At 37.8% G+C, this 8,499-nt stretch overlaps 1 long non-coding RNA gene across 1 annotated transcript; it reads left to right on the top strand.

Moving 5' to 3' along the window:
* The first annotated feature begins 6,891 nt into the window (after positions 1 to 6,891).
* On the top strand, positions 6,892 to 7,791 carry LOC121815840. Its single transcript, XR_006055405.1, has 3 exons — positions 6,892 to 6,922; positions 7,290 to 7,362; positions 7,519 to 7,791. It is a non-coding gene; the product is annotated as an uncharacterized LOC121815840 (long non-coding RNA).
* The last annotated feature ends 708 nt before the right edge of the window (positions 7,792 to 8,499 follow it).

The following is an 8,499-nucleotide window of genomic DNA, read 5'->3' as shown; positions in this document are numbered from 1 at the left end:
GGGGGCTTATCACAGTGGAGCATAATTTAAACACCACAGCCTACCTGAATACTGAATAGGAGTACTGTTGCTGACCAGCTCTTTATGACCACATTGTGTTGGCTGTAGCTCAGGTGGTAGACCAGGCTGTAGGTTGGTAGTTCAGTGGTGTATAAAACGATTTGAGTGCTCAGGTAGAGTAGAAATGTGCTACATAAGAACCAGCCCTTTACCATTACATTGGACATCTTCTGATGGCTACTTCCAGCAGGATAACAGACCATATCTCAAAGCTCAAATCACTTCAAACTGGTTTCTTGAACATGATAATGAGTTCACTGTACTCCACAATCACCAGATTTCAATCCAATCGAGCACCTTTGGGATTGCTGTGCTGATTCACATAATGCATGTGCAGCTGACAAATCTGCAGAAACGTTCTGATACTCACACAACATGACATGCAAATGTTATGAGAAATAAAAATGGACCAAATTCTTTGAGGAATGTTTCAAGCACCATGTTGAATATGTGACATGAAGAATTAAGACAGCTCTGAAGGCAAAATCTTGAAAATTAAGTCACTTTGCATGGGAGGAATAGTACAAGGTGGACACCAGAGTTCTCAAAAACGATGAGCTGTTGTCTGAGATACTGAAACGGATCTGCACATATATGGATATGATCCAGTCTTTTCTGAGTGCATGAGTCTTTGTCCTCTGTCTCGTCATTTTGGGTGCATGAGTATTTCCATTCAAAAAATGTTGCGTGACATATATAGTTCTCATATTGTTCCTCTTTTTGTGTGCAGCTACAGTATAAAAGATCACCTTCCTCTGGCTCATTTATCCTCAGACTTTTGCAAATCCTGCACAAAGTAACAGAAAGAACAGGAAGCAGTTTACAGCTGGGACTCTGTCAGCATGAAGATGTGGACGGCCCTCTCTGTCAGCCGCTGGATTTTTCTCCTCAGCCTGTCTGTTGTGATGTTCTTCTCAGCATCTCAAGGTAAGCCTGAACTCATGATTGAATGCAGTCTTATGTGTCATGTTAAACCTCTGCAGGTCTCACTGTGCAATGCAAAACAAAAAAAGGAAATATGCAGAGAAACAGTCAAAAGTTGTGCTTGTGATCAAAAGCGAGAAGGGTTAAATCTCCTACATTTGAGGTTATTAACAGGAGATCAGTAAATTGTCAGTAAAATGGATGTAAATAAATACTGAGAGTAGGAATGAAACCAAAGTAAAAATCCCCAAACAGGTAAAATCAAACGGAGAACATTAGTGGTTTTAAAAATAAGAAAACGGTTGTAAAACCGAGCAGGCTCTGACTGAAATCCCTCATGACTCACTCAATAGTAAGTTCGGCATTTTGTAGTGCTTTTTAAATTCATACTGAAATCAATGTATCCCACAACACCTCTTAAAAAAGCAGTGTACAATCAATGGTAAGTACCCAAGCACTCCAAACCAACATGCAATGGGCTGAAAAAACACAGCTGCATGAGAGAGCATCACAACATAAACCACCATGAAGCCTTTTTATGTGATTTGAAAAACACACTCAGCTGGTTTGTTTGACACAAAAAAGCATCTCACAGCTTTTTTATTTCAGCAAAAATATTTGTCAGTATGTAACTGTGGGATAAAACAATGAGAGTAAAGACTTCCCTCTACAGCAACAAGTAAGTAGTGAATGAATGCTTAAATTTGGATGTAATAATCTGTGGGTAGGCTGACAAATCTGGCAGGGAACAAAGAGCAGTGTGGATAATAGGAAACACGTGCTACTGCTCAGGGTGGGGTAGGCAATAACAGAAGGCTGGAAATCAAACAAAGACTGAAAGCAGAACAAACAGGGATAACAGTATGTCGCAATGTAGATACTTGTGTTGCCACATTTATATGTAGTCTTCTTCAGCATTCGACGTATTTACTTGTATGGCACAGTCACTTTTCTCGAATCAAACACAGTTAACTGTAATTATTTTGCTAGTTGCTCTATTTTGTGAGCATTTGTTACCTGTTGCGCCTCCAACTATCCACAACATTAAACCTTGAAGATTTAACATGCGCAGACATCAAACAATACAACAAAACATGTTATGTGCAGCTTTGCCAAGCAGCTGCGTCTGGGCCTAAAAATAAGGCCAATTTAGAAGTGCCTAAGTGACTCGAAGACAGTCAGAATTCTGCACTTGTTAGCATGAGCACTATTAAAAAGAGTTAGAAATTTGAGACACAGCAATGGTGACTGATTTTAAAATAAAACTAGTGACCCAAACTGAAACAATATCTCGTGATTTTAGGAAAATTAACTACTGAATGAGTGTCAAATGAAAGTGTTCGTAGATTAGCCGTCATTTCATACATTTCTTGTCTAGCTGGTTCGATCAGTACAACAGGAAGCCATCTAACCATCAACCACAGTGAAATGGCTTTACATAAGTGCTTCTACTTTTTAGCGCCTCATTCTGGCCACAGCTGACCAAAGAAGAATTCTTGTAATATTGACTAATCTCCTTGTTTTTCTCTTTTTCTCTCTTTTCGTCTGTGCAGCGGATTCGGTTGTAGGTCTGTCCTGCTGCCGTAACGTCAGCACCAGGAAGATAGCACGGATCAAATGGTGCTATGAGCAGAAACCACGCGAGGGCTGCAACCACCATGCTTTCTTGTAAGATCATCATAATTTAAACACGCTCACGCCACTCACAATGTTTCCATACATGTAAATATTAAATAGCTGTCTCTGGACTTTTTCTCGCCCAACATTTGCCACCGTGGGCTTCACCGTAAATATAAATAATGTATGAACTTCTTTTCTAAAGTTTAATGTGGTGGGAAGAACTGTTAGTGTGATTCCCACTGTTGATCTTAAATCTAGATAAGAACAGGGGGAAATAAAGATACAATATTGCTGGGGCAGAGGTGTTACATTCAGTTTCACTGATGGCTACACTGAGAAATGACAATGACATCAAGGTCTACCATAGTTTTCCAGTGTATTTTCATGTAATTGAAAATAAATGCTCATTATAGCCTTCTTCTGTGCAATTTGGTTCACATATTTGCCCTCAGCAACTCCACAAAACTTTTATAACATCCACCAAGGCAGTTTACCTGTACAGCTTAGCAATGTGAGGAAATTAAACCAGCCTAAAGTTTTAAAACTTCGGTTGAACAAACATGCTCTTTCCAGTTCTGTAACTTTCTGAAGCTTCTGATTCACATGCATGACTGTGTCTTTGCTGGTAAGTGGAATTAAACCTCAAAAGAAGAAAACAGTAAAAATGAAACTGTTGCAGGCAAGGTATGCAAGCCGCTCTTCACATTCAGTAAAGATGAAGGCTGCACAGTCTGCCACCTCACCTGAAGCTCTCTGTTAGCTAGATTGTTAGCTGCCTTTGCTGCCTAGAGCTAAGCAGGCCAAAATTGTAAAGAGGTAATATAGCTATTACCTGGAAGACCAGATTTGAAATGAATATCATAAATTTTGTAACTGACTTTAACTGATGTTTCTGCTCCTAGGATTGCAAACCAGCGCCATAAAGATAAACCATGGTGTGTCAACCCAAATTCTAAGTGGCTCAAGGACAAAATACAGAAGGTAACATGAAGCCAGACTGTAGATCTGTGTCTGAACTACCAAAAAAGTGTAAATTAGTGGTTCACCTTCTCATACCACATTAAATTGCTTGTGATTTTATTTAATTTCAGATAATTATTTGCGTTGAAATCTGAACCAAAGAAAGTCAATTCAGACCAAGGATAGAGGATTAAGGAAAAATGGAACTTTGTCTTAATCTACTCATCTACACATGTAATTTATGTACATTATTTATTAGCTCTATTAGTAATGTAAATTAGTACAGCCCTGAAATAGCTGAATATTTCCTTTTTTCTCCCGCATTTGCACATGTTATCTAGTTATCGCATAGTTTCAGATGCTAGTCACACTGCAGATTTACATTTTACCACTATACGGTTTGTGGTTTGCCTTTTTATCTGAGATAGTGTCATCAGTGTACTGCTGGAGAGTGGGCACTCATCAGTTCTTTCACCAAAGTTCAGCTGCTTATAACAAGCTCGTGTCCTTTCAATCTAGTGTTTCCATTTAGCTCATCAACTGTTTTTATGATGTCCTTTAGTTGTTTTGAATATCTTAAACCTGCACTCTTTCTAATGGCCAGCAGGGGGCGACGCATCTGATTGCAAACAGACTTCTTGTTGTATAAAAGCTGCTCGTTTCAGGTCATATTGGATAGAACAACAAGCTCAATTTGTAAATTGTGATAATGCTGAGAATTAGAAAGATGGATATTCAAAATATGCTCTTTGGTTAACAGCTTTACTCATCATGTCCCATTCCAAAACACCACAATCACCATCGTAGCGATGAATCTAAAACCAATGGGAGACATCACTGTCACAGCTACCATTTAATAATTTAATTCTCCTGTATTTAAACAATATATCAATAAAATTTGGAAGTAGATCATCTCCTTTTTACATGATCAGTGCGATGTGAAAGATTACTAAATGTAATCTTTAACCTCTAGTCTACATCTGTTGTCAACCACTCAGGTTAAAGGTGTAGAGGAGGTGTTTGTGAAGACCTCTCATTAAAAGTTGTCAAAGATCAAAATCACAGGGGAAAGTACTTTTAGGAAAGTACTTTCAGATTCGGCCTCAAAAGCTGGTCAACCAATAATGTCAACACTTTAATTAGAGATGCCTGTTGAAAGGAAACCCCCCATAAAGTGAAATGTAGGAGGTGCAAACCACTTGTTAATAAGCGCAGCACCCACATGTTATCAGGTATGAAGCTGGTGGAAGGTGGTGAGTCCCCCCTGCTTGATCCGTGGAAAGCTGGTTTCATGGACCGAGGGAACATTTATTAATAAAACGTATTAAAATACTTCTCTGTATGTAATAAACTCGTCTAACTGTATCTTTCCTTTTCCTACATTTGCAGGGAGAATTAAACTGCCCTCAAGATCTGTCATTATTAAATGAAGTTCCCAACAAGCCAACAACAGCATGAAGTAAAACAGCAACGTTTTATCCTGAAATACTATTTATTTCTTTTACATACATATCTATTTAAAATACAAGATATTTTTTTAAAGTAACTGGAAAAATGATCATTGTGGTGGCATTATTTTATTAAGTTGTTGTACATTTCAACAATAAAAGTGTCTTTTTGCATGTTAAAAGGAAAATGTGTCTGATGGCATCTCTCTTGTTTGTCTGTGATGGCTGTGCTGGAGTGATTTCTGGGTTGATTCAGTTTGATGTGTAAAACAGCAGCATTTAGAACAAATATATGACAAGCAGACGCATTAATTTAAACAGGTGCAAATTTATTGTCCACGTATCTAACTGGGATGTGCATGACTCGTCGATTATACATAAACATGTTGTTACTAGTCGAGATTCATCAACCCAGGCAATGTTATTGCCATCTCCAGTTATACAGTTTTGGAGCCTGCGAGTGTTTATACGCATATGTGGAGTAAACTCCTAACGTCCACACAGGATAATTTGCTTGATGATGAATGATGCCCTGTACTCTTTAGTGAGCTCTCATTTCATCCAGATGCCGAAGTTCATTGAAGGTAGCATGTTTTCGACCTTACAGCACACCCTGACAACTTTTGTTTTATTAAGATTAATACTACCAAACAAGCAAATCATAGAGAGCAAAAGTCAATGAAAGAAGAAAAAACATCTGACTTGGCTCATCAGTGTCAGTTACATTGTTTCCTCTGTTTTAGTCTTGTATATAAAGTAGGCCATTTTCTTCTCAGAAGGGAAGTTTGATTTCCCAGCATCTGTGCAGCTTTCTTGGTATATTAGCAGCAGCCAGTGTCTCCTCACAGATGGTACCGATATTGCAATTATAAATATGTTATTAAACAACACATATGCAATTGCTTCACAGCAGCTTACTTTGGAACTACCACTCTAAAATGTCCCTTTTGTGTGACGACATATAGTCCATTGGGGTTTATAATAGATATTATCAGGTATAAAATCATAACAGAAACTTATTAACCTGGAATAAACTATATGACAAACCTCAACACAGTAGGAAGGAAGCTACCCACCACACAACTCTGTGGGAGTTTATTTTTGTGTAAATACATCATCAAACAGCCCCTAATTCAGTGACAAGCTACAGTATATAAGATGAGCCGCTGTCACACTTTGACAAGTTCATCAGCTGGTAACAAACCTGTTCACAGCTCAGATCCAGACTCAGATTTGGTGCCTTTCAGCGTCTCAACATGTGTTCGAGTCTCTCCACCAGCCGCCTGATTCTTCTGATCTCCCTGAGTGTGATGATGCTCATCTCTGTATCAGGTACACTTTTTATTTCTGGAGTTTGCTTGTTGTCAAAGTTCAGTAACAACAGCTAAAAGTCTGTTTCTCAACATGGTTATAATCTATCTGACCTTAATGTAACTTTCTAACTGACAACTAACTGTGCTAGAAAGAGACTAAAGCTAGCACAGACTGTAACAGAGCAGTGTTTCTGGACAATTATAACTGAATAAAAGAGGGTTTGGGGTTGTTGTTTTTTGGCTTCATGGAGCAACTCTGGACAAATTTAAAACACAACTTCAAGATCTGTACCACTGATAAAAAACAGGTGTATTTTTTCAGTAATGTGATTTTTCATATTCACATAATAACGATCAGTAAATTATTTATACAACATCTGAGAGTTCAGCTTATTTAACTCTCCATGATATCTGAAAGGCTCTGAAGAATAATGACAATGTGTGTGATGATGTGCTGCAGGGGCTGACCACGTGGGGAAAAACTGCTATGAAAAATCATTCTAACAAAATGTGAATAAACCACGATCTACACCTAAATGGGCAAAAAACATCATCAGCTGCTTTGAACAAAGACAACAATGCCTTGCATGGCTATGAGTAAGTAGAACTTCTTCTAAATTCACTTAAACCAAATAAAATGTAGAAACTAATTCTTGATTAAAAATCCACAAACACAACAATGAAAATGAGATTTGCACTGAAACCTTGATGTAGCAGATAAATGTTCCCCTCTCTAACATACAGCACTACTGTTTGCTCTGTGATTGTTTCTAATGTGGTGACGTTGGGGAATCTGTGAGTTTGTGCTTATGAGCTTGGAGGAAACCTGAGCTGTTCTCTCACAGCATAATGCAAAATGGACCCTGCACATGTTCAGTTAACAATAAAGTGAAAATGTCCAATCCTTCAATTTTTCTTCCTCTCTCTAAACTTCTTTCTTTATCCTTCTGTTTTTTTCTTCCAGAGTCAAAACAAGTGGAAATAGAACATTTTTCCTCAGACCAAACACCGAGTGGCTTAAAAGGAAAATAAATAATGTGAGAAACAAATTATTTATAAAAATGTGGACACAAAGTTTAGAAAAACCAGCAGTGACTTTCTAGCAAAAGTGTGAAGATTATAATATAGGTAATAAAAAGACACTGTGTACATCTGTCTAATGGTGCTTCACCTTCTCTCTTTCACCACCACAGGGAGCTCTGCCGTGTCCTCCAGTGATTTCTAAATCATGATGATGGAAACGATGAAACAAAGTAAAGCAGCAAATGGAAACAGTTCTGCTGATTTATGATTTCACACTTTTACAGAAATATTTGTTAAGAAATGATGATTATTGTTTGTAAATTATAGATAGAAATTAAAAACCACTTTTGTTTTCATATTTAGTAAAAATGTCATTAAATATGAATGTTCGATTTTTTCTTATTCTATCTTCAAGCTGTGAACAAAGACAAAATCAATAAAAGCCTTTGAAACTGCATTCTTTAATGGTCTGTGTGATCATTTACTAATTACTGTAAAAAATGTAACTAATGAGATATCACAGCTGTGAGGTGCTGCATGTGAGATGCGAATAAAATGTAGATGTATATAAAATTAAAATGAACACATCAGATACCCCCATGACTCTAGTGGAGGAGAATGCACATTCCCTGTTTATGTTAAATTTCATTAGTTATATTTCATTAATGTTGGGTTGCAGGAGCAGCAGACTGAGCACAGACACTCATGCCTCCCTCCCCTCAAGAAACACGCACCGTTATCATTCCTTACGCTGCACATGATATTCCCACTCCTCACCTTTAGCACCTCTCACTACAGATGCCAGTGGAAAAGGTGAGAAAGAGATATAAGAGCAGATGAAACAGGAAGTCAACACACTCAGACATCCTCGCCTTGTTTTAAAACATAAAAACACATTAGGAAAAGACACACCAGTTCCTTCTTGATTACAGCTCCTCCTGCAGCCTCCTCACTCTGTCCACTAAATACAAATTAGAGTTTGTGACATCTTTCAACTTGGAGTGGGAACAGGCACGAATCAGAGAAAGGAGAATGGTGACTTGTCTTTTATTGCTATAGTGATTGTGGATTCTTGTAGTTACACTTCCTTTGTTCTTCTTTAATTCCATATTACTGTTGTGTTGTGTAGGGTTCTATCTTTATGTCTTGTC

This window comes from Haplochromis burtoni, unplaced genomic scaffold, assembly GCF_018398535.1.
Source record: "Haplochromis burtoni strain Fernald_Lab_line unplaced genomic scaffold, NCSU_Asbu1 Contig_326, whole genome shotgun sequence".
Taxonomy (NCBI): Eukaryota; Metazoa; Chordata; class Actinopteri; order Cichliformes; family Cichlidae; genus Haplochromis; species Haplochromis burtoni.
This window is presented reverse-complemented; position numbering and strand designations above follow the sequence as displayed.